At 42.3% G+C, this 25850-nt stretch overlaps 1 protein-coding gene across 22 annotated transcripts in view; it reads left to right on the top strand.

Annotated features, from left to right (window-relative positions):
• Positions 1 to 25850, top strand: part of CTNND2 (catenin delta 2) — a 3553726-nt gene that overhangs the window by 2118790 nt on the left and 1409086 nt on the right. The window lies entirely within an intron of this gene.

Here is a 25850-nt window from a genome sequence, read left to right as displayed (position 1 = left end):
TAGTTTTCGGCTTAGTAGACTCATGGGGGAGGCATGTGGCTGAGAGAATGCAAGAATTACTTATGGATTCTGCCTGCATTCCTGGCCACCTAACTGTCTGACTCTCTCCAGCAGTGGCATATTTAGGCTTTCTGCTGCCCCAGGCCCAAATAAGTGTATGAACCCCCCCCCCCCCCCCCAATTTTACTCAACCTCTTTGGCACTGCGTCCCAAGGCGGCTCTTGCCATCCTAAAATGGCCACCCTATTATGCATGACTGCTTGAAGGTGATTATAGTGATTGGGGGATGCAGTCCTTCTGGTGCCTACATCCGGAGGGGTTCTCCCATCCCGCTGCCAGGATTTGACTCCTCGATGCAGACTCTGAAGCAGCACGATTTTTCAGCGCATCGAATGGACAACCAGGTATGTCATGGCCTAAGTGGATTCATAGCCATGTGAATGGCTGAGAAACTGGTCTTTAGAGACCACCATAGACACGCTTTTGCAGCACCCACTTCTGCTTTCCGGCACCTCAAAAAGCGAACTGCCTAGTGGTCTTGCAACCCCGTGACTTGCTACACTTGGGTGTGTAAGCACACCTGTGCTTCTGAGCAGAAATGGAGATATTTGATCTTGAGGAACAGTATGCTATTGTTGCCCGCGGGTTGCGCTCACACATGTGGGGGCAGGGGGTTTGTTGACCTTTGGAACACCTTTCCGAAGGCATCATGTATATATACTTACGTGAACAAACTCACACTTGGAGGTTTTGATTCTTTTTTATGTATGTTACTTGCAGTGTTGAAAATGTGCAGGCATGTCATTTTGTGACTCACATTGCTGCCTTTGTCCAACTCCCCCCTTCGTGACCACGTCCAAAATATCCCTTCATGAAGGTCAGTTTAGTGCTTGTGTGTCCACATAGCTGTCTGTTTAAACCTACCGCAGTGGTGGTAATAGTGTAAGGTTTTAGAACCTCTAAAAAAGGCTTGTTGGCCCACTATTTGAGATTGACTCCTTTTTTCTTTGATTATTAGGTTCCCTGCAGTGAGGGACCACCGGACACAACGGGGAGCACAATGGATGTTTTTAAATGTATCCCTACTCTTTTTGTCCATAGTTTGACTTAAAGTCAGGTATGCGTAACATGCCCTTGAGCAGACTGCTTTTTGTGTGTGAGCTTTGTATATTGCAGCTCATGAGTGCTCGTGAGGATACCCATTAATTGACTTTTATTTTATTTTTTCCATGACAAGGCATTACCCTTCAGGCTGCCCCATGAAATCAACTTGCTGTCTATGCCCTGAAGAAGACTGGGCCACTTGTGTAGCAATGTTGGCCTTTGCACAGTCGACACTCGAGTTGGGGTTTTGTTGTCTACAAATGTGCATTAGAATGTCTTAGTTTTACTTTGGCATAAATGTATTCTGAAAAGTTCGAGCATTACATGCTCTGATGAGGGCGAACTGTAATAGATCCGTGCACACACTCAAGTGCAGCTCAGGGTGAAATACAAACACAGGCTACATCTTCAACTGCGCTTCTTTATTTGGAATTGATTTAGGTGTTTCAGGAGTTACAATGTCCCTTCTCTGTCACTTGGATGGTATGCATGCACAGGTGGTGTCTCTTTGGTTTTTCTTGGGCTTATACGTGCCATTTCTGTGTGCATGACATGCTTTGGTGTGCTATGGTTGAGTGCAGGACTGATTAGCCAGCTATTTAGATGTATTGAAGTTCTTCGAGGAAATGTAATTGCTTCTTGTGTTTATTTGTGTGTGAACAGTGTCCAGGCTACTAAAAGGTATTTGTAATGTTTTCTACTTTTTCCACGTTTATTAAATTAACCATGACTTCATTGTCCGAACATTTGTGTTGAATGATTCCCTTTTCCTGACTCCATTAGGTTTCTGATGTTTCTTTAAAAACTCTTTTTGAAAAACTGTAAATCTAGAGAGCCCTGGTTTTTTGGGCTTTGTAGCGTATTATTAACAGGGACATCACAATGGAAAACAGTTCGTTGTTGCCTACGGCCATGGGCCACATTGTTCTTGCTGTGCACAAGTGAATGCACTGTTCAGAGTAATATGCAGAGATTGTGAAATGATATTATGAATACATAGTGCTAATGTACCGGCATTATACAAAAATGCAAAACTGAATAACCGCTGTCAAAAAATGTGCGGAACACGGGATGACATATCTAAAAGATGTTCTCATTGTGGCTGTCCTCTATTCTCTCCGACTCGCTCCCTGCATGTTCAGCTCAGGCTTTGCATATGGAGAGGTTACTTTATTTGATTTTTGAAATGTTCATATTGCGTTATGATTTCCTGGGGGCGCAAGACTTCTGCGGCCCAACCACTCAATATTCGGGGAATACATTTATGGGAAAGGAAATGGAGCGAGCAGTTGCTGCATTCTTGTAATAAATACACTGCAACAATGTGAGCTAATTATTTCATTTGTCATGCTAATAAATTATGTACTTTTTCGAAAGACAGTAAATATGTAAAGCTAGTCATAAACATTTGTCTTTTCTGTTGCTGAACAATGCAGCACTCGGTGTGTGTTTGCCCAGAGGATTTGCACTGCAACAGAAACATAAATGATGATGCAGGACCCCACCAAAGTGCAAAGAGCCAGGCTGTGCCACTGCAGAGTGAAGGCTCTCCTCTACAAACTCTCTCACTGAAATAGCAGTTTTTAAATGAAGCGCCTCATGCTGGAATGACCTGGTTCTAAGCTCTGGAATAATAGGTTCTATTATTTCCATGTGTTCATCAGTTTCTCGAGCTCGGAAGGATGGAGGGATAAGTTAGTCCGGCCAGTCTTCATACCGAGGACTGCAGGGGGCGCACAGATCATGGAAGTAACGCCGGGCTATTTTACCAGCTCCTTGAACGATGTAATTAAGATTCATCCACTAAAAAGCAGTGTTTGTGTTTCTCAGAGTACTACTACTTTTGGCCAACATATAATGTATGGATTGCATGTTTTGCTACGGGATTTAGGTTGAATTAAATGGCAAAGTCTAAACATGACATGACAAACTATTTCTTATTCTTATTGTTCAGTGTTGGGATTAAGCAAGTGTGTGTGTCTGTGTGTGTGTTGTAAGAAAGGCATGGTATCAAAGTAAGACAGACACACATGATCACAGTTCAAGGGTGTTGATTAAACTGTAAAGTGGGTGAGATACATGTCTAACCTAAACCTAAATCTAAGAAGGGAGCAAGCTACAACCGTTCTAGGCGGACAAGAATTGGAAAAAAGTTGAAACTGTTTTAACAACATCATGTCAACTTTTGCAGTAACATCATAGCAGGATTGTCAAACATTTTGAATGCTTTATGTGCTCATGCAAGTAATGAAGTCAAATGAAAAATGCATGCGATTCTCCTGAAAAGTAGACACAATTGTACTCTACTGATGTTTTGATATGCTAAATTGATTGCATGCTTCCAGAAAGATAAAATCAAATGCTATAATCAATCAAAACATGTTTATTCGCAATGCAATTATTCGATAAAGCAGATAAATACCAAAAATGTGTATATACATCTGAACAAATCGATTACATACAAAATGGATGATCAGCAGCATAAACGGTGTACACTAAATACTAGTACAAAAAAAAGTATCTGGTACATTCAGTAAGGCAATGTGAGATGCTCAAACCCTCCAGGCTTGGAGTAGGCAGGATAGCAAGCCCCATGCTTTCAGTGGGGGTTTCGACAATCAATAAAAATAAAATGCAAGACGACACAGTAAAAATCCAGAACCTCATAGAACCTGTAATAGCGGTCTCTGTCTGATATGGGAGAGTGCCAGACAAAATAACAAAAAAAGCAATTAATTAATCTTCTGTCTTACTAGAAAACTTAATAAAAGTTTGTTTTGTTACAGAACCAGATCTACCCGCCAACAGGGCACCTATTTGTAAGAATTAAAGCACACTGTGGTGATTTTACATCTATCTGAGATTTGGTTACTTGCACTTTGTTACAATAATTAATATACCGGCTCTCTGTGGTATCATGGATGCAATATTTGTAGCATGAGATTGCATCTTTAGAGACTTTGGCCATCAAATGAGTCAAGTTGGTAAAATTTTGTTCTGCATTAATTTTAGAAAACATGAGTGCTTTAACCATGGTATTTCCACCACCGCTTTCTTGTGCACAATGTTGGTCATTGGAAACTGAATTAGTACAGACTTTGGTTTGCCCTTATTCATAACCAGTGTAAAACTGGCCCCAAAATTATCTAATCTTCTGGGTGTACTAATCCCAGTTCCAAATGTGCTGCATAATTGATTTTGGTAGCCCCAAGAACTTTTTTAATAAAAAGATTTTCCAGTGTCAGAAGGTTTTGGGCATTTCCAAATCCCCACATGGAAGCACCATATTTTACATTCGCTTTGGGTTTTTTGGGAATACAATCATGTTTATAGGTTGAATTTTACACATTTTTAACAAACAGGAAATGCCTATAGATTGATTGATTGGTTCATTCTCACACACCTTTTTTCTAGGTGTGCTTTTGCCGATGCAGAGCTCAAAAACGAAAACCCAGATAGTGGAAATCCTGGATCCGTGGTATTAAATAACCATTGCTAATCATGGACATCATTCTTCTTAGCCAGTGAGCAGACCAGAACTGGCGATGTTGTTGTGTTAAATTGCACATCTAGTTTATCTAGTTCTAGTGTCTTTATTTATAAGGAGTTGAAGTGCTCTTAGAGTCTGAGCTATTCATACTGTGTTGTAGGCATATGCTAGTAACAGGAAAGACACTGCCCCAATTTATGGAAAATCTGCCTTACATTTTTTGTAAATGGAGAGCATTAGCAGGGTCAAGTGGCACCCTTGGCGTGCCCATGACTTTATTGGAAACCAGTGTGTACAATTGCCCATGCTTCTGCTCCTTACAAATACCTCATTATTGTTATGAATGGCCGCCTTATTTACATATAGCGAATGGGGGATTAACGGATACAGGTTCAGGCCTGTTCCACAGGCACCAAGCTCACCCTGAACGCCAACTGAATGTTGGAGAGGATATTAGAATCGTCCACCAATTCTTCCAACATATTAAGTAGACATTGAGCAAAGATCTTAAAGCTTGTGTTTAACAAGGATATGCGACTATACAATTTTGTGGAAGCCCTATTTTCTTTTTGAAAAAATTGGAACGATTACTGCTCTTCTCCAAAATTCTGGGACTCTGGTTGTCTTCAAGATGCCATTGAATATAATAGGCAGGACAGGGGCTCAAATGTCAAACCCCGAAAGACATCTGCAGGTATTCCATCGGACAAGTGGAGCGATTATGTGCCTGTATGTTCATGGCATCAATCACTTCTTTTAGGGAAAGAATTAGATATAATGAAACTTTTTGTGTTTACTAAATAGGCACTCTTTATCGAGAGTGGTTCTATGAAACATATTTTGATATATAGGTTATGACGCTTTTGACATGGTTATGAAGTGATCTATTCATTCGTGATCTGGTATCACAGTCTCAAGACCTGTTAATACTCAATTGTAGCGTGGGCCCTTGGCAACAATAGCCCAACATTTTCTAGAATTACTCTCTCTCAAAGATATTTCTCGGTCTTCCCAGGCCAAATTATCCAACTCCAGTTTATATCCTGCAAGGATATTTTCGTAAACTGCTCTGATTGCAATTACTTTGGATTTTTGGACATGAATTTATTTTAGACACCGCCGCAAATCTTTTCTTGCTTGTGAACAATGCTTATCAATCCATCCCCTCTTCTTACTTTTCATGTTACTCAAAGAGTTCAAAGTCATAAAGATTTCTGATATCTTTGGGAGGACCAGAGCATAAGTAGATAAGATAGTGTATAGTATCTTCCTTCATCAGTGTTATGAACTCCGGGAAGATTGGAGCCTGCAATCTTTCGGTGTATCTGTGGTTTACTGAGTGTAGCCCATTTGAGTCTTTTTGTTCTCGTTTTTGATATTTCAAGCTACATCAAGTAGCATAGAGGGTCACCCCCCATCTCAGTCAGCTTCCACTTGACTAATAGTTTTATCGGGTGGTGATCACTTAATAGATCAGGTATTACTGGATTGCTGATAAGCAGAAGTAATCAACTGTGGAATTCCCATGAAGACCCTTGGACGTGAGGGCTCCTGGTTGATCATCTGGAGACCTTCCATTCATTAATTAAAGACCCTAATCCATCAGCCATCTATAAAGTAAGAGGTCCTCATTGCACAAACGGGGATCCAGCATCTCTGGTGCTGGTATATTTAGAGCCATTTCTTTTGAAGTGTCAGTTAGACCCAGAAGAGAATCTGTTGAAGCTGCTATTTTTTATAATAGGACTATATATATATATATATATATATATATATATATATATATATATATATATATATTCAGTAAAAAAACTTTGTTAAAGGGATGTTATGGTTAAGTTGCGCTACTGAAAACCTATGAAATTCAGTGAAAAAAACTTTGTTAAAGGGACGTTATGGTTAAGTTGCGCTACTAAAAACCTATGAAATTCAGTGAAAAAACTTTGTTAAAGGGACGTTATGGTTCCAAATTAAACCGAAAAACCCTTGAAATTTGCCAGTTGTGGTAAGCTAAGCAACCATAACTCGCGCCACCACCGTGCACTGCTAAGACTAACACCCAGGACATCAAGATGACATCACAAATGTCATTGGTGACATCACTGATGACATCACATGTCTGGCTCACTATTTTTTCTTTTGCTGACATATCTAGGCCACATGGTTTTCTTCAGTAACAGTCAGAAACTAAGAATTTTATTTTATTTGTAGACATATCCTTCTAGTAGGTTCTTACAGTAATTCCCTTAGAGTACAGTCACATCATATGAAACATATACATATTGGAAAACACAAGCTTGAAAGACAGCAATCCTTTTTGTGCATAAAGATAATCACTAGACTTATGAGCACTTTCTGATAGTTCTGTTGTTTTTTTTATGGCTGTACTTTCCCTGTATATGGTCATATTTGTATACATTGTACTCACACTACTTTCCTTAGGGTCCAATCACATCAAGTGATACATATACATAGGGTAAATAGCGGCTTTGAAACAGAGCAATCATTTATTTGCATGAAACTAATCAGTTAAGTTATGAATTGTTTCTGCTACTACTTGTGCTTTTTTGCTAACTTCACTTTCCCTGTATATACCCATATTGGTATGTGTTCTTGTGTCTTTGTGTTTTGTCTATAGTAATGCAATTATGTAATACATGGGTTTTATTAGCTACTTATTACATATTTCACAGTGCACAAAAATGTATTAAGAAAACAATTATCATTTCATTATTCAACATATTAACATTACGAATATCATACCTTCATCTTGTACGCTGCACACAATGTTATGTTTCTGTATGAGTAGCTTAGTATACTAGATAGAACCCCATAATAGGATGCTATTTATATCAATGCAATGTTGAATGCACTTATTAGGGTATATTTATTGCAATGATGCTTCACACTTTTTTCGCAACATAATAAGAATCCCTTCTACACATATTTCATGAGAAGTACATACACATGTGATGTCATCAGTGATGTCATCAATGACATTTGTGATGTCATCTTTGATGTCCTGGGTGTTAGTCTTAGCAGTGCACGGTGGTGGCGCGAGTTATGGTTGCTTAGCTTACCATAACTGGCGAATTTCAAGGGTTTTTCGGTTTTACTTGGAACCATAACATCCCTTTAACAACGTTTTTTCACTGAATTTCATAGGTTTTTAGTAGTGCAACTTAACCATAACGTCCCTTTAACAAAGTTTTTTCATTGAATTTAATAGGTTTTTAGTGCACAACTTAACCATAATATCCCTGACTTCATATACATGTAACATAGAACATACTAACCCCCTCGTAGTGATTTTCATGTCCGCGGACTACCGCCATGTCCGCGGACACATCGAAAATCTGAGCGTGGTGAATGTAAATTTAAATAGTGTGCCCCATTTCCCCTTTGAAGTTGGCTCCGAAAAGAGCCATTTTTTTGTTTTTTTTTACAGATGCTTGACAGACACCTGTTATTTTGTATTTTTTTTCTTGTTTTTTTTTCTTACTTTACTCCTAAAATCTTCACATAACCTTCTCCAAAGCAACCCTTACATTCCAAAATAGAAAGGCATTTCCCGTAAAAGATAAAGAAATGCCATCTTCTTTAAAATTAACAGCATTACTGGCATCAATATTCTCATTGTTACAGAAGAATATACCAGCTTTAAGCATGAAGGCACACATGCCTCGGTTGATGACACACCTAGCAATATTTTGCTGAGGACAAAAAACTGAACTATTGTCCCATATTGCCCTAGGTAGTAATCCAGAAAAAAATACTTTTGCATTTGGAAGGATCTTCATTACTGCTTGAACCAAGCGTTTCAAATCAGCCAACAAAGTAGGGGCACTGACGTTGCCCAAATGGAAAGCACCATAGTGCAAAACTACCACATGCGGACTGTTCATCGTGGCCATATCCTCACAAACTTGTACAATTCCCTGTACATTGCAATCAGGCACACTGCTCCACACCACCTCCACTCCTTTCACATCAAAGTTCTTTGCAACATGCCTGCATTCAGCGTACTGCTGTAAACCATGCACAAACGTATCTCCGAGCACCAACACCCTGACTTTCTCCACTTCTGCCATCTTCACCACACACAGTCTCTTTCAACACAAATCCACAACCTCGACATCTGATTGGCTGATCCGTACAGTCTTCTTTCCATGTTGGATTTCCTGGAAAAACCCGGATGTAGCACGCCCTGTCCACGAACAGCCGTGGTGTCCGCGGACGGCGTCCACTTTACTCTCTGTGCCCTTCCCTCATTGCATACAGCTAAGCAATCACACAATACGAATAACGTCCTCAGAACAACCCCATTTTGTGAATTTTCGAACATTTCAGGACAATTATTATTTCATTATTCAACATATTAACATTACAAATATTATACTTTCATCTTGTACTCTGCACACAATGCTATGTTTCTCCATTAGTAGCTCAGTATACTTGATAGAATCCCATAATACAATGCTATTTATATCAATGCATTGTTCAAAGCACTAATAACGGTATGATATTTATTGCAATATCCTTGACACTTTTTTCGCAACATTATAATAAAAATCCCTAGTACACAAATTCCATGAAAAGTACATACACACGTGATGTCATCAGTGATTTCATCAATGACATTTGCGATGTCATCTTTGATGTCCTGGGTGTTAGTCTTAGCAGTGCACGGTGGTGGCGCCAGTTATTTTTCAAAGCTTACCATAACTTGCGATTTTCAGGGGTCTTTCGGCTGTACTTAGAACCATAACGTCCTTTAAACAAACTTTTTTTAATATTACGCAAACAATATACAAACATGGCGTGCAAAAACCAACTTCTACAGATGGCTTTACACAGAATGTTGCAGAGTAAGAATGTATGTTCATTCACAGTGAAGGTCAGCTGCTTCCACAACTTCTACAGATGGCTTTACACAGAATGTTGCAAAGTAAGAATTTATGCTCGTTCACAGTGAAGGTCAGCTGCTTCCATTTTTTTCTCGGGCCCCGGAGAGGCTCACGAAGCGGACTATAAGGTTGTATTGTGTTTTGACCTTGACAGAGATTGTGATGAAAGACTTCTCTTGAAGGAGTAAGAGAACGTAAGAGAAGATAAAGATGGAATTTCTGAAACAAAACCACTTTTATATATTATATCACTATGCGAAAGATCGTATGGCACACGCTGAGTCGTATTTTGGGACTGCACCACTCATAGACAATGGAAATTGCAATTGTACTGCAAGTAACCCTTTAGATTACTTTATACCAAATATAATTACAATAGCGTAGCATTAAAGACCGCTCAAGTTGAACTTGTTCGTTGAAAGTGGCATAATGTTTTCTACCGAAAAAGACAGACGACACAGGGTGGGTTAATAGAAATAATTTAACCGGTCTATAGGCGGTCAAGCGCTCTACTCGCTGTGCCACTTCACTGTAGCCTGACAAGTGGCACAGCGAGTACAGCGCTCGCTTTGACATCCGTGCACAGCTTGCTAACGCAAGTTTGAATCCCGGCAAGGCCAAACTCAGCCTTTCATCATTCCGTGGTCGATAAATGAGTACCACACACCGTGGTTAATAATAAGCACCGCTTAGATACCTCACGGTTCTTAGCGCTATATGAATGGGAAAATATTATTATTTTATTATTAACATACTCTGTTGCACTATCTTCGATAGCAAATAGTTTCACGCCCTAATAAATAAAATGATGATTTTTAATGAAGATCGGCTGGTGAGACTAATTTATGTTTTTTAAAACAGGTATGTGGCTCCATTTTGCCTATGTCACGATTTACAGACTCCAGCGGATGGGGTCTTCAACTGCCAGGTGCAGGTCCAAATATGCAACTTCATGACCCTCACCATTTTATGGGACAATCGCCAAGGACCAATATGCCCTTACGCAGTACTAGCAGCTACAAACAACATACCAACCAATAGGGTGGTCTAATGGCTCGTTGTTGGAGCAACCTTCCGATTATCAGAGCGACCATTTACTGCTTTTATCATAAACCAACAGCCTATCTACCGCAAAGGAACAACGCGTGGCTCCAAATAAACTTTTGCTGATCGACAGCAGAGACAATAGCAAATCGCTGAATATTCACTAAACATTTCATGTGAAATAAATGTACTTTACCAAATGTACAATCCTGCTTTTTGCTTTTAAACCACAGTTTCATATTCCGAATTGTGGCGCACTGAGTTGTAAGCTGATCTAACACCCTCTGTACCGCAAAGGAACATTGCGTGCCTCAACATGAACTTTTGCGGATCAACAACAAAGACAAATGCAAATTGCTGAATATTCTCTAAACATTTGATGTCAAATAAATGTACTTTACAACATTTACAATCTTGCTGTTTGCTTTTAAATCACTGTTTCATATTCCGAATTGTGGCGCGCTGTGTTGTGACATAATGTGTGTTGTCTTCCGGGTTCTGTGTAAAGTCGCATAGTACTGGAGACGACTGGGCGTGTTTGATTACGCACCCTGTAACGCCACGGAGAGAGGCGGAGAATATGAATGCTTTGATAATATCAGGCTTAGGGGCGGGAGATATGATTTAGTGTCGCAAAAGCAAGTCAGCCAGGTAAATAGCGCCAGTCATAGGATTATCACATAATGTCGGCGCACACCAGCCGGATTTATCGTTTCTTTAGTGGACAAAAAGTCGGTTGACGCCCCTAGGAAATTGTACTATTAGCGGACAAAAGGAGTGGTCTTAAAACACTTTCACCCTGACAACGAACAATACAAACAACGTTCTCAGAACACCCCCATTTTGTGTAATTGCAACCATTTCGGGACACTGCGAGTGTTCTTAGAACACATTCAACTAGACAGATTACAATACGGACAGCGTCCTGAGGACACCCCCAGTTTGTGTATTTACGAACAATTAAGTACACCGCGAGTGTTCATAGCTCATTTTTACCTTCCTTGCGAACAAAAATGACACATACTCCGTCCTCTAAACACCCCACCATTTAGTTTATTTACAAAATGTCAGAACAGCCGTGTTCTCCGCGGACAAATCGAACGCAACAAAAACGTCTAGCACATAAAAAAACAAAACATCGAACCTATCTCATACTCCCCCACCCTCCCCAAACACTCTTACACACCAACACACGGCACTAAATACAATTTTCTATCCACGTTTCACTGCGCTGTACACGGTCGACTGCGAATACAAGATGGCGGGCCCCACAGAAAATCTGACGCGCTCCACGCCCCTCGCCTTCCAATCAGCGAACACGTCGCATGTCCGCGGACATGATGCAAGGCCATGGGCCAATCGGGGTGCTGTCCGCGGAGCGAACAGCGAAGTCCGTCCGCGAAGCGAACACAGATATCACTAATTTTTTTGCCTTACATTTTGGTCATTTTTAAAAAAAACTACTGGACAGATTTACACCAAATTTACAAAAGCACGCTTTTGGGACCAGGCCTCCACTCCTGCCGCAAATTTGGTGTAAATCCGTCCAGCGGTTCGGGCTGTAGCCGTGCGCAAAGTTTTTTCCCATTCAGTCTATGGGAAAAAAAAGTTTTGGGACCCCCCCTATAACTTTTCCCCCCCTGGACGAATCCTCACCAAACTGCAAAAAAATTCAGAGTGACCCAACTACTTCTTTTGCAAAGTTTGGTGAGGATCCGTCCAGGGAGAGCGAAGTTATAAGCCGCCCAAAAAGTGCTCTTCCTATGGAAACAGCAACTTAACCATAACTACATGGCCACTACCGTGGCCATGTAATATATATATATATATATTCAAAAGCAATATCGAGTGACTATTGGGAAAACACAGGTTAAATGCTTGGGTGCACGTTATATTAACATGCAAACAGGAGTGTGCCTTAAAATGTTATGACAATTTGAAAGATGTGGCCATGCCCCTGTAATATCTCCCCTGGCTGGGCCTTCGTATTTTCTTTAATTTGGTGACAAAAATAGCCAGCCAAGAGCAATCCATCTAGGGCACAGGTTTCCTGTAAGAGAATAATATCATAAACTTTTTAAGAGGTTTTGAGTTTCAATATTATTGAGTTTCCCGACTGCACCTGCAATGTTCCATGGGAAAAGAGAGAGGACAGAGGACACTAACGGGGAACTCGAGCTAGGGAATCTTGGAATTAGGGCTGAATACCCTGTTGGTTGGTAATTCTGGATCAAAAGGTGTTACCTGTTCTGAGAATTTAGCACTATCCAAAAATAAGAACTTGTGGTATAGTCAATCAATTTCCTCCAATGAGGTTAGGATTTTGTATCTGTTTTCTGTTATTATTACCCCCAAATTTCACCCAGACCCAGTTAAAACCCTGTGATCCCATGCAAAATGATATCTTTTATGATCAGAGTTACCGCTCACATTTTTAATGGGATTAAAAAAGGACAAAGGTACCGCCCATGTCCTAGTATTTGGTAGAAACCATCCTAAAATGGAATGTAGTACATATGCGCCATTTTTTTGCCAGATAATTGTTACCTCTATACAGTCCCAGTAATAGTTTTATCCACCCATTTACCACTCCAAGCCATTAAAATGTGCTGTGGATTAATACTAGAGCCAAATAATCTTGTATTAATCCAGTGATCAGGTTTATTTTGGAGAGAGTTGATTCCCATGTCCTATTCCTAATGGAATATACCCCCATAAGTAATAAGTACCCCACCAAGGGCAAAGCTTCTGGTAGTAAGTTAAGAATGCTATCACCCTTGTGTTGTATAGGTTCAGTAGAGTTTGCACTATAATTATTGTTGTGACATAGGGTTTGGGTGCAAATGTAGGACCAATTCACTTTTCGATAGTTTTCACAGGTGGCCTTCTTATGTTTGCTGAGGGTTACTGGGTAAGTAAACCCTATTGCAAGGGGATGGAAAATTGGGAATCTAAGACAGATTTCTTTTTTGTGAGTTCTCTATCTTTTTTAATCTCTTAAAATGTCATCCGTTATATTTCAAAAGTTAAAGCATGCCTTTAAATTTGTTTTTTCAAAATCCAAAAGTGGTTGTAAATGGTCTTTAATTAAGCAATATGACCTGAGCGGCAGGGCCATTACCGACTCTGGTAATGCCCCAGGGCCCATAGTTATAGGCTGAGCAAAGCAAGAGCCTTAACAAAGGCCCTAGGACATTACCTGAGTCGGTAATGCCCCACTGCGAGGGGCATATTGCTTTTAGTACCCCGGGCTGCACAATCTGTCTGACCTGGGCACTAAAAGCATTTTTTTCTTCCCTTGACTACTATTAGCATTGTGTTTCCCCATATCAATGGTAAGGGAACAGGGAAGCAGTGACTGAGTATTGGCTCATAGGTTAACACCCACAGGCGCCAACCACTCAATTATATATGTATACAGCTGTACAAAGCAAAAGGCCATAGCACCTCTTCAGAGTCTATCCATTTTTAGGGATGACAGTATTCCTCCACAGTTATGAAAATATGCACAATAGCACTAAAATGAAAAGTAAGTATTAGAGTACTTCTTAAAAACGTGGGCATTGATTGGTGTGAAGGTGCAGTTGTCTAAAATCCAGGGACGTCCTTTAGGGGTCGCTAGAGGTTGCAACTGCGACCTCTGAGGTCTTCCTTGCGACCTCTAAAAAAGAAAGCAAAATAAATAAAAAAATAAAAATCTTCTTTTTTATATAATGTAAGCTCCTGGGCTGTGGCCAGCACCATGTGGGTCTTTGCTTCTGGAGTGGCTGGCTTTCTTGTTCAGGCCCTTTAAAAAAATAAGAAAAATAAGAACAGGTGTTCTACAAGTATAACACTTTCAGCACTGACCCTAAATAAGAAAGAATAGGAATACCAAATAATGCCTAATTGCTATATAATAACACATCATTATCATTTGGTCATGGACGTCTGCTTGCATTCACAGTAATTTGGTAATATGGCCCTATACACACTGATCTTAGCGATACATATGGCGATCCATTTTTGTATGAAATGTACATCATATTATAGTGATATCATAACTATATTTTTCGCAGTGTACAATGCTATGTGATGCCACTTCCTGTTTTGTCAACAGGTGAAAGGTTGTGTTCCATCGCTACCCGCGATATTACTTCGGTGTTGGGTCATATGACATCACTTCCTGTGATGCCATCAGTGGGTCAAGGGTCGTGTGATGTCACTTTTGCTACCCCAGGCATTTTGGTGAAATGACGTCCCTGCTAAAATCTATTCAACAACGTCTTCTTCTAGGCACTTTTGTACCCATATGATTCTAGAAGAGCTACTGGCATTTCATCAAGGGTGGCATTCCTGAAGACGCAATCCTTATAGTGATACCGGCTGTTTCCTTAATACGAATTATGAACCACCATGGGCGGGCAAAGCAAATGGGGCGATGGGATGCACAAATAGCACAGAGAACAAACTCAGGCCTCCTTAGGTTGTTTTGCCCTTCATATCCACAGTGCTGACACCCTCCCGTATCCCAGCCCAAACTGGTGGGTCGGGATCCAAATTGGTGGCTGCAGCAGTGAAAGTGCCAAGCTCCCTTTCTCCTCCTTTGATTTTCCTCTTCACATGAACAGGGCCCGAGCCTTCCTTCCCAGCGAGGCAACAAGAGTCAGCAATTGGAATTCACCCATACCACAGACCAAACTATGCTAAATAAGCAGGGTCCAAGATTCAGAACCACAGCTCATTAAGTCAGTGACACTCCGGCTCCTTGGGGAAATAGCAAATTGTCCCGGGAGCAGAACGGGGACGACTGCAGCTCATTAAGGGGCCCAGAGAGAGGGAACGCTCAGCAAGCTACACACAAGAGCCTGCAATGAACCACAGGTGGGCAATATCGCCATGCCCTCTTACTCCTCACTGCACCTGGTGCTGTCTGTACTCCTCCTAATATATTCATTGTAGTTCTTGCCGAGAAGTATTACAGGCGGGCAGCAGCAAGATGCCAGCGAGGGAACAGTGGGACACAGCCCACGACGCTGCCCACTGTTCTCTGGGACTTTTAGCATGGAGCATGATGCATGGAGCGTCTAAACCAGTGGTTTTCAAACTTTTTAGGATTGACCCCCCCCCCCCCTGAGCAAAATGTGGGCAGGCCGAGACCCCCGAAAATGCCAACAGGATAGTAAGTCCAAATGGATTTGAACTGTTGCGCAGCATCACTGCACCCTACTCCCAGTATAGTCCCTGGGCTCCCACACCTGCTCCCATCAGTCCCTGGACTCCCTCATCCCACCCCACCACAGACCCTGGGCTCTCCAAACTCTGCTCCCACCACAATCCCATGGCTCCCGCCCATCCTGCTTCCACCACAGTCCCTGGGCTTACCCACCCTGCTCCCAGCACAGTTCCAGGGCCAGTGGTGGCTGGTGAAGTGGAGGGGCATACATATTTCCATCAGATATGCCATAATGCCGAGCGAAGCGAGGGAGCCCAAACCAATCGAGGGGGGGGGTCTGGATGTTTTCCCCCTGTGAATTATTTTTTTAAATAATGGGTTAAAATGTTGCCTTTAAGAGCATGCTTTAAAAATAAAGGGTAAAAAGCCGAACAGTTTGCAATTGGCGCTTATAGATGACTAGAAAAAAGTTACTATCCTGGTCCCCTTGTCCCCACAGTGCCTAACACAATAAACATGATTATGTGTGTATTCAAGGCGTTGGGTGTCCAAGAGAGAAAGATAGATATCCAGTAAAAAAAGACCATCTTCTTGTTGAACAAAAGTTAGAAACAAAATATATATTGGATGGTTCAAAACACAAATGGTTCTGCAGGGGACTGTTCCACAAGTGTGTGGACACCTGCTGTTCTTCTAGTTAAAGTGATTTGTACCCGATCAACGTTGCCAACACATCTTGGGTTGGCAAAGGGTCTGCAAAAACTCCTCCAGAAGATGCAAATGATGGACCCTGAACTGCTTGGGCTCTGGTAGTTGAAGTCAAATAGGAGGACTCATGGGGATCCCTACAGATGGTCAGCACGCTGTGCTGACACTCTGGTCACTGGGATGCCCCTGTTAGGCCTCCACCTAGAATATCCTCCGTGACACCCAGTGAGGTTGCACAATCACCTACTCCTCTCACTGGGTATACTTTCTGCACTGGACGAGGCTGGCCTGCCTAAACCTCCCAGTCCTTTCTGCTAGGGCCACTTATTCTACTAGCCAGTAATATAGCTCAGTGGGTGGAGTGCTCGTTGATATGATCTGTGTTTGATCTGCAGGTCGCAGGATCAAATCACGGCTAGCTCTACTCAGCCTTTCATCTTTCCGAGGTTGATAAAGTGAGCTCCAAATTCGATTGCATAATTATAAAATAATGTTTGTAAATATGTTCTACGTAAAGAGCTTTGGATAAAAGCAGTGTATAAATAACAAGTTGTTATTAATAACAAGTTAACTTTCTCCCATACCCTGAGAACCATTATCTCCATTTCCTCCTCTAGTTTTATCCCACAGTCCACAAGTGGTATGGGCCTTAAGCCTTCCACCAACCCTGACCTGTCCCACTACTACACCCTCTACTCCCAAGGTTAGGCAAAGGACTTCATGACAGCCTACATAAATGCCATTTAGACACGTGAAAAATGCTGTTGACCAAGCTGCATTTGTAGAATAATGTACCTTCCTGCAACTTCAGTGCAGACATCTTGTAGGACAGCAAAAGCTGAGTGGCAGATGCAAATGCAACACTCTTTCATGAAACGGGGCTTGGTGAGGCGTGCACTGTTCATTACTGTCAAGGTCATTTCACAAAGCCCTGAAAGCTTGCAATTACTGAAGCGACCAGTAACCCTCAGTTATGCACTTCTGTGTGAAATAATTGCACACTTGAAGACCACCAGATCATTATTTTGGTGAGTGTCAATAGTGATCAAATGAAGTAATGTTTGAATTTGTGAATCCTTCATTTCTTGTAGCAGTGAGAAAGCTTGTGGACATTTGCCTTCAGGATGTGGCAATGGAGGGCCATCGCGAGAACTGTCTGTACATTCTCTGGGGCAGATTCTCAAGTTGGCTCAGTGAGCGTGCTAAAGAGCACGAATCACTCCGCCAAATCAGGACGCCCAGGTTCCACCACTATTGTCAAGTGGGCCTGGGCGTCCCCGTAGTGCACGACAGCGCACCATGTCCATTGCGCCTGTTTTTTGATACAACTACAATGGGCGCAATGGAACAAACGCAGCAGCACTTTCAGAAAATAATGACATAATCGTTATTTTACGAAAGTGCTGCCGATAACACGGGTATTTCTGTGCTTTTAAATGACATTCTTTACTCCAGAAACTGTCCAATTCCATGCTGCAGTAATCTGATGGAAGGCGAGATATTTTCCCTCCTTCCAATACAGAACTGCAGCACAGCATGGAATGGGACTTTTGTCTATGCCGTATTTGCGCAGCACATTTTTATTTACACTTTCACACACTTTCAGCTACTGCCCCAGCCATCCCACCCCCCCAAACACTAATGTTTGCCCACCCACCTAGTGACTGGCTTCCTGTGGCACTCCTCCACAATACCGGCACCAAAATGGTACTGTATAATTTAGCACACATTTAAAAGTGGAAGAGTGCCACAAGAATAGCAGTCTAACATGGCAGGTAACGAATGTGGCGGTTGCTAGGTTGGTTTACCACCCATCCTAGCAACCACCACACATATTTCAAAAGTGGCGCATTCATACTGACTTCGGAAGAATGCGCCACCTTCAGAATAGGCTTTAAGTACCGAAAAGATCGTTGATGCTTTTTACTACATTTACAGTACTTAACGCCACTTGAGAATCGCACCCTCTGGGTTTAGTTTTGGACTCACATCTGAGCCATGGTATCATGTGTAGTTTCATACATTTTATTTTAATAGCCGTATGAAGATTCTGTTGTTCATTCGGGGTAGGGCAAGTGCTCTGCTGAGGTTGATGCAATGGTTTAATGTTTAATGATGTAAAGGCAGGCGCTCTGTTACCAGTCTTCAGGGAGGCTCAGTTTCTTAGTTATTTCAGGCAGGTCTGCATTTCTTTTTCAGGTGTGGCAAGTTAATTAGCTCTGAGGATTCTGGTACTTGTATTTTTCGGACCTGATTTTGCTGGCAGGTGACTGGAAACAACTCCCTCCATAGCACAAATCTTCCCCTTGATGGGGGGAGGGGGAAAGCCATGGTTGTGCTAGGGCCACTGGTTGGTTTTCCCCCTCCCCCCATCAAGGGGAAGATTTGTGCTATGGAGGGAGTTGTTTCCAGCCACCTGCAAGAAAAATTAAGTACGAAAAAAAGTACCCGAATCCTTAGAGTCAATTAAATTGCCATACCTGAAAAGGAAATGAAGACACGCCTAAAAAAGCAAAGAAACACAGCCTCCCTGAAGATTGATGGAGTCATGAAAATGTGCGTTTGGAGGAGAAGCTAAAGCTGATTGGCAACAGAGCGCCTGCCTTGTCACCAGTTTTTAAATATTGATGCAATGGTTTGGTTGTAATATGGGAAGGATATTTCTGTGCATGATAGGTGTGTGCCTAGTTTGCTTCTCCAATGCATCCATTTGATGGTTTGGCTTTGCAGTGTGCATTCCCCAGTGTGCATGCCCAATGGGCAATGCAAGGATGGGGGCTTTTAGCTTCCCCAGCCTTGTACGGCACATTGGACATGCAGGCTAGGTGACTGCAAGCCTATGTGTGCCTACAAGGCACTCCTGCACCTCACCGCACGTATAACTCTTCTAGGGTACTGTTTGGGAGACACTCCAGCTCCCCCATGCATGCCCTCAGGAACCAGGAAACTCTCTATGCTTCCTGTTTCCTATTTATGATGTGTGGGAACCCAAGGGCCTCCGTGGAAGACGGCATGGGGACTAGCGCAGCAGGCATGGGGCATGTTTGTTTTTATGTTATCTATGTATGTGTACATGTGAGTGCTTGTAAGTGTGTGTGAGTGAATGAGTGTCTTTTGTATCTGTGCGCAAGTGCATGGAGAAAATAATTGATGTTTAAATGCATGTTAAAGGAGGGAAATTGATGACGGAATGTGTTGTGAATGATTGTGTGTCTGCTCAGGGAAAGGGGTTCAGGGGGAGTGAGGCTGTAACATCTTGTGCCTCACAGTGAGGATGTGGGGGCACGCCAGGACAGATATTGCATGTTTTCATGGCCATCAAGTGTAAAGCAAACATGACTCCTGTTTGAGTTACTCTTGTTGCCCATTTTGTTTTTACGTAGCAAGACTGGCCTGCGTCGGTGGGCCACGATGGATATGTTTTTTACTGTGGCACAGTAAAAAAATATATCCAGACTGGCCCGTCAGCAAAGGCTAGTCTTGCCAAGCTAGTGCGAGACAGAGGGGTGGCTGCAGAGAGCAAAAAAAAAAAAGTATTTGTGTGAGCGTGTATGCAAGGGATTGTGTCTGTAAGTTGGTAGATGATTGAGAGAGTGTAAGTTGTTTTGTGTGTGTGTTTATGTGATTGTATGAATGCTCTACAGGTGCGAGGGTGAATGCAAGTTTCTAAGAGAATGAATGGTGATGCTTGTGTATGAATGTAAGAGTGAACGCTGCATTAATGATTCGCATCTTTAAATGTGAGTGAATGAAAGCTGAATACATTATGAATGTTGTTGCATGTATTTTAATGTACGAATGACTGAAGAATGAATACTGTATAAATGTTGAATGCCGATGCGCATGTTTGAATCTGAGTGAATGAAGAATGAATGCTGTCTGACTGATCAGATTGTTGTGTGTGTGTTCCAGCTGGGCAGCAGACTTCTCATTGGATAGAGCAGGAAGACGAGGTGGATGGTGGGACGGAAGCTGGGAGGACTTTTTCTATTGGTGAGATTAATATTTGTCCAAAGTGGACACACAAAGTTGCTGTGTAGAGTTTGAAAAAATATGCACTGTGGCATGGCATTTTATTTTATGAATAAAAAGGGGGAATTAAGCATATTGAGAGTTATTTCTTGTACTAGCCCACCTTGGTGGGTCCAGTCTTGACATGTTGCTATACTGTGGCATGGCATATTTTACTTAGCATCAAAGGTAAAGGCAGCATAATGAGAGTTCCTACATGGTAATAGCCACCAATGTGGGCCAGTACTTCTTAGGAACTCTCAGTATGCTGCTGTGACCAATTGATTTCTGCTTGTCAGGAGTGAAAGGATGAGTAGAGGATAAACACCCACACATCCATCACACTTCTACAAACTAAGAGCCAACACAATTACAATGGTAAAACGGGCACAGTCAAGAGAAATACCTCCTTTGCCTTGTGTGGTATTGTGGGCTGAAAGAAGGCTATCTGGTTCATTAGCAACCCAAATGCCAAAGTATTACAATCCAAAATAAAGGAATGTCCAAGCAAGGTTCTCTAAACATATGTGCACTTTAATTAAACACACCATGTACATTGATAACTAACTAGAAAAACAGTACACAAAACCCACCACTGGGGTGAAAGGCAAGTAAAAGCAACAATGTTCTTGACAAAGGATATGTCCTTATTAGCAAAACGGGTTCAAAGTGACCTAACCTATCTGTACAGGCAAAAATGTACCAAGGGTGCAGTTAGCCGTCAATAGCACCTTCATTTCGGTTCCTGGTGGTTCTGCAGCGCCAAACCAGAATTCCTGGCACAGAGCAAAGATTGGGAGATAGCAAAAGGCAGTAACGGCAGTTCCTGCTTGTTCAAATGTGTTGAACAGTTCATGAAACATGCTCCAAATAGTTCAACAGTGAAAAACACTAGATTCCTGGCTGTCTTGGCTCTCAGGGTGCTGTGAGTCTCAATGCAAAGACTCAGGGATAGGATGAGTCCTTTTCTCGTACTCCGAAACGCAGGGGAGGCTGGCATACAACTGCAGGGGTCCTTACAAATGATGAGGGCCTTAGTACCGCTCTGGATTGCAGAGAGGCGGTCTTGCTCCAGCAGCAGGTCACTCCTTAGATTGCTGTGTGACCCACTCCAAGGACTCTGGGACAAGATGGGACCTTGTTCTTGGGCTCCCAAACATGAGACAGGCTGGCACACAACTACAGGGGTCCTCAAACATGATGAGGAGCCAGGTATTGCTTTGGATGGAAGATAAGCAGGTCTTCTTCCAGCAACAGATCACCTCCAGTGGTCCCTGTGGATGGGTAGGGGACAGAGCACCCCTCTGCTTGGAACACCTTCCTCCTCCTCACAAATGGAGGACTGTGGGAAGGACTGCTCTCCCAGCAGATTCCAAAAAAATCTTCTCAATCCCTGCTCTTAAAATGAGCAGACTTTGCTCTTCTCACATCACACCCAACGTGCTGTGTGCTACAGGAAATGGCTGGGACAGAAAAGAGAAAGAGAGGTAGAGATAAACAAAATGGCAGAATTCTCCCCAAACTGTAAAGACCCCTCATTGGCTACACTAATGCTGCCCCTTCCATTCTTAATCGAAACAAAGGCCTTTTAAATGCAGCCCTCTGGCCTGAGGTCTTGCTCTTTGTGAATGGATGTGCCCTTCCTAGGCCAGCGTCCCTTGGAGTAGCGGTGTTACCTGCCCTTACAAATGAACAAGAGAGGCAATCCCACCAGGCTACATTCCTGCCAGCAAGGCAGGGTCTAGCCTGTCGGGGGGGGGAGGAGGGGGGAAGGATACATAGAGCCCTTGCACATATGAACTGGGCCCACAGGGCTGACACATGTGCAATAGCAATGTAACCTGGCTTGGATAAATCTGAGAGATGCAGGCCACCATAACCTAACGCAGGTATGCTTTATTTGTACAGTTTAGCTTGCCACCAGGACAGGATCTTCAGAGCTATACAGTTCTTCATACATGGTTTCATATTTTAAATGCGGCCCCTGATCATTCAATGTCAAGAGCCACCTGTGACCTCTGAACCTGCTCTGTGCCTCTCTTAGAGCAGGTGCTGCGAACCAGGATTCCAATGCAGAAGGCACAAGTATACACTGTGCATTTGGCATGGAGATTATGAGAGCAGAATCTGATTAGCAGATTACCCTTTCAGAAATGGAATTACCGACATCAATGTATCATTTAATAAAAATCAGAAAAGCCAAGGCTTTCACACCCTTGCCAAATTGCAATTCATGACAGCTGCCTTCACCATTGGCTGGTCCAGTCTGGACATATTGCTCTACTGTGGCATGGTACTTTTTTTTACTGAGCTTCAAATGTGAAGGTAGCATCTATACACTCTGCTCTCTAGCTCTAGTCTTCTTGCAATTCAGTCTTCGATGTTGGTTCACTATCTTCATCTAAATCCATCTAAGGCTGAAGTTCATTTCTTTCCTGCCACAACTCTCCCTCCTCCTTGGCTGCCACCTTCTATTTCCTGTCCCCCTTCTCTCTTCCCATTTCTCTTTCTGTCCGCAATCTTGAAGTCATTCTTGACTCATTTTCTCCCCATATTTCGTCTCTCTCCTGCTCTTGTCGGTTTGAGCAGCTCAGGCTAGACTAATCCTTTCGTTTTCTGCTACAAAAATGCATGTTTCCTCTCGCATCTTTTCCTGACTGTTCTACTGTTCCTCTCTTCTATTCAGTCATCCTGTGACTCATCTCTGCCCTCACTGTTTATAATTCAGCTATATGTCTTCATTGCTCCTTATTCCGTGATTTTATCACCCCTGCTCTTGCCTCTCTTCAATGACTCCAATTTGAGTCACAGCTGTTTAATTTTCGGTCGAGTTTTCAAATGTTTTCACGGTCCTGGCCCACCCTATCTTTGCACCATTATTTATTTTGATGTCCCATCACATCCTCTTCGCTCTCAGTCCCATTTTCTTTTTATTGTTCGTCGTCCTCTTGTGCTAATTCCAGTTTCCGTTCTTCTTGCCTGTTGGCCCCGAAGCACTCCAATGCGCTTCCTCTTTCTTTTCGATCTTTATTTTCTCTTTGTGTTTTCCACTCTCATCTTAAGACTCCTCTCCTGACTGGTTAAACTGTGCTTTTCAATTTTGTTTTACATATTTTGTTACCATTTTATCTTTTGCACAGCGCTTTGGCGCATAGTGCTATATAAATGAAAATCAAATCAAATCAAATTCAGTGTTCCTTCTCGGTACTGGCCCACATTGGTGGATCCAGCCGGCACATGTTTCTATATTGTGCCAGGGCATTTTCTCTAGGGCGTCATGTGTGATGGCAGCATAATGAGAGTTCCTAGATAGTAATAGCCCACATTGTATTTTAGTACCACGGAGGAATTCTCCTTATGCTGCCTTCACCTTTGGTGAGTTGATTCTGGACATATTTCTTTACTGAGATCGGACATTTTTTAATGGGCATGAAGTGTGAAAAGAGCATGACGAGTGTTTCTACTCTGTACTGGCCTACGTTGATGGGTCCAGTTTGCACATGTTTCTTTACTGTTGCATGGCATTTATTACTGGGCATCAAGGGTGAAGGCAGCATAATGATTGTTCCTTTGTGGTACTTGCCCACATTGCTGGGTATAGTCTATAAAAAGCTTTACACTGGCATAGCAATATTTACTGGGCATCAAGGGTGAAGACAGCATGATGAGTGTTCCTATGTGATATTGGCTCACATTGGTGGGTTCAGTGTAGGATGAAGCATGGGCATATTTTCTTACAGTGTCATTGCATTTGGTACTGGTAAAGCCAAGAGGAGTATATTCCTATATGCTAATATTGGCATATATTGTTGTAGCCCTCATGGACATGTATAGGCACCGAAAACACAAACATACTTTTATACTCGTATATATTGTGTGTAAAGGCATCATAAAAATTAGATGGAAAGTACTCTTGTGCAATGTTGATGAGTTTGCATCTATTGGGTTTTTTCATGTGTTACCCTTCAAAACCCATTTCAAACTGGTTTCCTGTTAAGGCAGAAGAAGCTCTTGAGCACTTAGTCACCCATCCTTTTCACGCCAGAGTCGATGCCCTGCTCAGTTTGACCTCTCTCTATCTACTACTTCTAACCACATCATCCCCACAGCATTTGCCTGCTACCCAATGTTGCGTTAACACCGAATCTGGCCCGCCAGATCGGGTGTTAAGGCCATTAGCACCCCAGGATACCAAAGCGGCAACCCAGGGTGCTAAAAAAGGATTTTCCTTCCTACAATGGTGGTATTGTACGAGGGAAAATCCTTTACAAACATGGCCCCTCTTCCCTTTCCATGGCAGCCGTTCTAAGCAGAGAGGAAGCTGTGGCAGCAAGTGCCACAGCAGCAGCAATAAGGTAAATTGGAGACAGGGGGGGATTAAAAATAAAAAAAGGGGATCGGGGGTGCGGCAGGGGTTTGGTGGAGGATGGGGGTAGTGGGAGCTGGCCGTCAGTCGGCTTGGAACGCTGGCCTCCATCAATGGTTCAAGCTCGCGTTCCTAGCCGCCTGATTGTATGACACTCCCCGTCCGGGTGCCAATGCGTGTTAATGTTTTTCTAAGGCACCTAACTTTAAGACTGCCCAACATTTTAATTCATACTCTTCGTGTCTCTGTTTGAAAAACCTGCCCCGATATACATACAATGGCAAATGTGTTAAAAGATTAATATCAGTTGACTAAGAATTGGCTCATATTCCAATGCTGTGAAAACCTCAAACGCTTCAGCACCTCAGATTTTTAAAGAAGCTTGTTATGTTTTTGAAACTGTGAGATATAAAATACCCAGATAACTGGTTACAACACTTTCAATCTCTGGGGTTACCCAAGAGCCTGCAGGGGAAAGGTCACTAAAGATTAAATATATAGATTGTTTTGACTCATTGTAATGTAGAATGATTACACTGTGTTTAGATTTTGTAATGATGATTGTAGGAGGCACTTAGAGATACTAATGTGGGGTGCAGGAGTCACCCAGAGATCAGGAGAGTGGAGCCAGTTGTCCAAGGGAGGTTGTAGATTGGAGGGTAAACATCTCGAGAGACTGAAAGGGGTATCCCAGGTGGGAGGGACAGAGATGCACAGGAATTCGGAAATTAAAACCTGAGTTACTAGAAAAGCTGGAGAACAGAAGAGCAGCAAGCCAAGCTTGGACCTCTCCGCTAGGCCAGGTGATTCATTGCGTAGAGAGGACTGATATAGACTTTGTTGTTGCGATTGGTTGATCATGTGATACGAGATCCTGGAAAGCATGCACCTAGTAATTTTGGATTGTTCCAAGGAAAGCAACTGGAGGAATAGCCTAATTTCTTTTAATCAAATGGATAATTCCCAAAAGTCTATTTAGTTATTAAAATCGGCAACATTTTTATGACTGTCTAGTAGTTTGCAACTTGACATTGTTGCCCCCTGGTAAACGTTCAGCCTGCCTTG

The sequence above is a fragment of the Ambystoma mexicanum genome, chromosome 5p, assembly GCF_040938575.1.
Source record: "Ambystoma mexicanum isolate Mex_15411 chromosome 5p, UKY_AmexF1_1, whole genome shotgun sequence".
Taxonomy (NCBI): Eukaryota; Metazoa; Chordata; class Amphibia; order Caudata; family Ambystomatidae; genus Ambystoma; species Ambystoma mexicanum.
Note: the sequence above shows the minus strand (reverse complement) of the source record. Positions and strands in the feature narration are given on the sequence as shown.